Below are 6000 nucleotides of genomic sequence, written 5' to 3'. Positions count from 1 at the left end.
TGGAGTGGCAGAAAGGATGTCTGGAGAGAAGGGTATGGTGGCATTAAGCTGCAGTTAGGAGGATGGGATGACTGTGGGAGGCATGCTAGTTCCTGGCCAGCCCCCTTTTCATGAACCTGAGATGGCCAAAGGGAAGCTGCAGGCAGATGGAAGCTCTTCAGGGCATGAGCAAGGCATGGGTGAGAAGGAGGGGCCCTCTTCACACTGCACAGAAAGGGGCATGGCTCCTGATCCGGCAGCTGGAGAGCAGGCAGCTTGAGAGGCCTGGGCTCAGTCAGGGTCTGATAGTGGCTTTGGCTCCAGCAGTGTGACCATTATCATGTCTTCAAATGGCAGTGCGTGCCAGACATGAAAGAGCAGTCACGCCGGGCGCGGTGGCTCACGCCTGTAATCCCAGCTCTCAGGGAGGCAGAGGCAGGAGGATAGCTTGAGCCCAGGAGTTCGAGACCTGCCTGGGTAATACAGCGAGACCCCGTTCTCCACAAAAAAAGGAAAAAAAAAAAAAAAAAAAAAAAAAAAAAAAAATAAGCGCAAGAGCAGTCATGAGCCAGACACCCCAGGCACTCCACAGACACCCTCCAGAGCAGGGCACTGGGAAGTGCGGGCTCCAGCGAAAAGGAAGGTAGTTACAATATCCCGCAGATGAGGACAAGTGGACATGGAGGCCTAAAGGGCAACTCTCTGCTCCTTGGTCTGACTGACATGTAGGGCCTCAGTGACCTGTCACCACATGCCTTCCCCGTGGAGTCTGATGATGACCCCTCAGGCACCTGCTACTCACCAAACTATTCTCCTTGCTGCTCCCAGCACGAGCCCTGTGGCCTCACCCTTTCTTTGTTCCCCAAATCCTCTTGCTCTATCCACCACATCTCTACTTTCTAATCTTTGCCTCCTTCAACATTTAGCTCAGGTACCCTCCTTCATGAAACCTTTCAAATTGCCCCAGGGGTCATCCTCTCGGCTCTGCCACCCTCTCCCCAGCTCTTGTTCTGGGACTCTTGCAAATTCTAGTTCTAGCCTAAGACTCCAGGCCCAGCTGAGAAGCAGCCAGTCATGGTGAGAGGCCTCCTCCCTCCTGCTCTGAGACGGCTTGTGCAGCATGACCGGGAAAGCTGGGATTTGTTGCTGACCGTGAGTTCAGATCCCGTCTTTTCCACTCACTGGTGCCAAACTCCCTGAGACTCGCTTTCCTTGTCTCCAACAACATGTAGGCACTGGGGTGCCAATCAGGTCACTCGGGAAAAGCAAACTCAGGAAAAGTGAGTATGGGCAGGGGCAGAGAAAGCTGTTGAGTGTTCCAGGACAGGAGTGTCCTGACTTTTTAGGTTCTTTCTGCAAACTGATCCCAGGAAGCAGGGGCTTACTGGACAGGAGTGCAGCGCTGAGCTGTGGCTGCCTACTGGCCTGGCTCACCACTGACCCTCTCTCCCCAGGCTGAGCTGCTGGAGGTGGAAATGTGGCCTCTGAAGGCCCCCAAATCCACAACCATAAAGGTCAAATGAGTTCTGCCCTAGAGGCCTGGGTGTGGGGTGGAGACGCCCAGTGCACTTCTCTCCTCTGTGGTTAGGATCTGAGCTAAACTTGGCATCTGCCAAGCAGCTCCCTCAATCCTGCAGAGGACACTGGGAGGCCAGGCCAGGCTGGGAGGCAAACGCTCTTCCCAGGGGCACCCAGTGGCACCCCACTTCTCTTGGCATGGACAGTGTCCCTCTGAGCCCAAAGTGGGGAGTGGGCCACTATAAGGCCTGACTACTGGCTCTCCATCCAGTTTCTTCGTCTTTCTTACATATAAACTAAACATATCCACCATCTGGCAACCTAGGGAGATGGAGGTCAAATTTTGCACACGTGAAGCATTTCCACCTGAATAAACAAGTTCCTTTTTTTTGTTTCTTTGTCCTCTGTCATTCCCGGAATCAGTCCAGCTGTTCACCACCTAGGTACCTCCTGGCCCCAGATGTCCTCTGGGGCAGGCACGAGCACACACCTGGGCTATGGGGACAGGGGGAAGGGAAGAGGAGGGCCTCATTTCTATGACCTGGGAGGGAGGGAGAAAAAGGTGGCAAGCACACTCCGGCCTGGCCCCGCCCTCAGCTGCTCCTGCTGCACTCTTGGAGGCAGAGGCTTGTCCAACAATGAGGATGGACACAGACACACACATGCACCCTCTGCCTCCTACCACAGGGCTGCTCCTGGAAAACGTATTCTCTCTCTGGACCTCTGCGTAGTCCTCTCCTCTTCCTTCCCTAAGCCCCACTCCCTTCCCTTCTTCAACACTCACGGAGGGCTGGCCCCTGGGTAAAGAGACCAATTTATCTTTGCTTCTCATCTTCCATGGTTCCTGGGCCTGCAGACAGACTGGTTCCCACAGAAACCGTGATTGCCCAGATTCCAGGAGATGGTGATTACAGAAAACAAACTCCCATTTAAGGACCTGTTCAGGGGGCCAAGCTGAAAGCGACAACGGCATGGGGGCTTCAAACCTGTTTTCCTTGACACTCAGGAGTGCCCCAAGCCTGGCTGTGTGCAGACACCTGCCTGAAACCCCCCTTGTGTTAAGACTAAGGTGGCTTCAGAAACCCAGGGAACCTGTAGGAGTGAGGCAGTGACTGTTGGGAGGAGATTGTTTGTCTTGTGTCTTGCTAAGGTCACATCTTACAGGGATCCTGCAGAAGCATCCAACAAGCTACTCTTTGTAAAACCTGACAGAGCTCCCAGCCCTCTCAGTTCTGCACCCACCTTTAGAGACCACAGAACCCAGAGTGTGACCCCTCCAGGTGCCCTGGCACCCCACCACCATCTGAGTAACCTCCTTCAGGTCTGTAGTTCCAGAGTCCTCACTGGCGAAATGAGGATGGGAACCTGGTAGCTCCATGGGAAAGAAAAATGCACAGAACAGTTCCTTCATAAACCAACTAGAGCTCTCCATGAAGAAGAAGTAAAGATGAATAATTTTAAAATGCTGTAATTCCCTGCACTGCTGCAGGACAGAAAAATATCCTCAGAGATTCTGGTGCTTCCACAAAAAAAAAAAAAAAAAAAAAAAAAAAAAAAAAAAAAAAGAGCAGACCCTCATCCCCTCCTCCAGGTCCTCTAACCACCCAAAGACTGTTTGAATCATTCCATTCTAAGAACTGGTATTCTAAGAACCCATAAGCATTTCAGGTCATCAAGGGTAAGGCTGAAGGAACCCCTCTTCAGGAGCACTGAGAGTCATGCCTGGTGTCCCCCAGGAAGGTGCTGGCTGGCACGTAAAAGTGGGAGCAAGTGCTGTGGCACACCTGGGTGACCAGCCCATCCCATGCTGCAGCCTTCAGCCAGCCTGGGCCTCTGAGGCTGTGCAGACCCCATGACTGGCTCTGGGTACACACCAAAGGGATCCAAGCCTTATTCTGGTCTTTGTGGTCAGCTGTTCTGCAAGTTTATTAAACTCCTCCAAGCTCTCAGGCAGGGCCTAGCCGTGATGCAACAGATCCCTACTCCATACCAGTGAATGCACCCTGAAGTAGGCAAGAGGGTCAGCGGGGAGTCTGCACTTCTGCACCCAAAGCAACCAAAAACTAAACACTTCTACAGCCAGACCAGGAAGCATGAGGGGAACATGCAGGGCCATAGCATGAGCCCTGGTCAGAGCCTCAGCTGCACTGCTGGTTCCTGTGGTGTTGGGAAGTTACCTCCCTCTCTGATCTGAAAATGGGAAAAACATGCTTGCTCCGCAATGCCGCTGCTAAGTTCATGTGAGCTGCTGGTGTGGCCTGCCTATGTGATCCTTTGGGTCTATCTAACATCTGGGCATGCTGAGGTTGTTATAGGGGCTGGCACAACTGTGGCCACCTCCAGAGGCAGCTTTGTGTTTGGTCCCTGGGGAAGGAATGCCTGTCTTTGCAAGTTTAAGCTTTGATTTTAAATTTCCGTTCAGACTTCAAGATCTTTTCTGGGTCTAATTAGCTCTACCAAGGTGCATGAAGCAGCCACACTACTAAAACTGCTCTCTCCACGTGGTGGATACCAAAAAATGATGAGCCTCCCAGAGCTCTGGGGTAAAATACAGCTGCCAAATGCACCAACCAGAGGTGCTGTTGGCCAGGGCACAAAGCTGATAATGGCCTGGGTGTGCAGGAGGCTCACCCCTGCAGCCAGGACAATGTGCTTTTCTTGGCATACTCTGGGAAGGGGTGCCTCACTCCTCCTGAGTTATAAGTGCTCAGGGTTTGCACTTCCTGCTCAAAACCTCAGCTCTAGTCAACTGGTAGACAGAATTATACCCATGCTGACCTGCTGAAGAAGCCGCAGAAGTAAATATTGCCTTGGGTCAGGGCCCCTCCTGGAATCCCAGAACTCTGTTGAAAGCTGCCGAGGCAGGGGTAATAGATCACCACCACCCGCCTCCGTTTACAACCGGGTAATGTCTTTTATGACTGCCTCTCTCTATCCTGAATATTTGTTTTATTGCCCCTATAGGGAGATTTTTCCATTTGGTAAAAATCATCAGATGGTTTCAGTCATGTTAACAACTGCTCATTAAATGCAGAGGAGTAAACAGAGAAATAAAGGTTTGTTTTTTCCCAATTTTTTCTTTCTTTGTAATTTATGGAGGATACTCATGGGATAGGCACTGTGGGGTGAAATGTGCTCAGATGCTGCTCTCCTCATCTCCTCCCTGGGTGGGCTTTCCCTAAGAAACTCTCCCTGCCTATAAGAGAGGGCCATTCCTTCAGCAGAGAAAGGTGAAGGTTTTGATGTATTTCAAGGCTAAATGATCTCCAGGTTTTGAGCTTTTGGTGCTTGCTTCTTTTTTCCTGTGGTCCAGGAAGGAGGAGGTATGTCTTTCTGTTCCTTATGGAAAATATCGCTCAGGACTAAAGCAGTTGGAGAGGACTGGTGTGGAGGGGGTGGAGGGGAGAGCCAGATGGATGGGTGGATGGATAATTGGCTGGACAGATGGATGGAGAGATGGCTGGCTGGATGGATGGATGGATGGTGTAGGATGGATGGAGTGATGGATGAGTGGATGGATGAGCAGATGGATAATTGGCTGGATAGATGGAGGGGTGCATGGATGAATAGATGCATGGATGAATGAATGGATGGATGGATGGATGGGTAGATGGTGTTGGATGGATATATAGATGGATGATTGGGTGTTTCCGTGGGTGAATGATGAATGGATTAATGTATGGGTAGGGGTAGGTGAGTGGATGAATGGATGAATGGATGGATGGATGGATGGATGGATGGATGGATGGATGGATGGGTACATGGTGTTGGATGGATGTATGGATGGGTGACTCAATGTTTCGGTGGGTAAATAGATGAATGGATTAATATATGGGTAGGTGAGTAGATGAATGGATGGATACCTCAGAGGTATCCCCACCTGAGTCCATCTCTCACTTACATGCCCTAGGCCAGGCTGCTGGTGAAGCCTACATTTGCACTCAGCCTTGAAAGCCTCTCTCAGCAGCCTCTGTGTATAGCCCAGTCCAGATAATCCATGCAGTAAGACTGCAGACACCCAGCCACATGGATGTAGAGTGAAGAAAGAAGTACAAATTCCTCTTCCAAACAAGGAGGGCCAGTGGAGCTGGAATCCTGGCTTCTCTAATTGGAAGGGACCATCTGTGCAGGCAGCAGACCCAGCTCCTCCTTCACAACCCACAGCAGCTCTTGAGCTCTTTCCTCGCGTGCAGAATCCCACCAGCCCAGCATATTGTTCACGTGGCCCTCTTTACTGGGATATTGCTCCCCTCCTTCTCCACACACAGCTCACCCATCTGAAAGGGATGGAAAGAGTATCAGTAGCTGGGCATCATACACATCTGCCGGGACCAGAGGAGGAGCAGGGCTGGTGATACTGGGGATAAGAGACCTGCCTACCCTTGCTTCAGGCATGGCCAGGACTATTTCTGGAAGGGTAGGATTGGGGCAGGTGCTGTGTTACACTGCTCATCCCAGAAAAGAGAACAAGAAAAGATCATTCTTATATTGCTTTCATGCACC

This window comes from Rhinopithecus bieti, unplaced genomic scaffold (assembly GCF_001698545.2).
Source record: "Rhinopithecus bieti isolate Rb0 unplaced genomic scaffold, ASM169854v2 scaffold_20310, whole genome shotgun sequence".
NCBI lineage: Eukaryota > Metazoa > Chordata > Mammalia > Primates > Cercopithecidae > Rhinopithecus > Rhinopithecus bieti.
Note: the sequence above shows the minus strand (reverse complement) of the source record.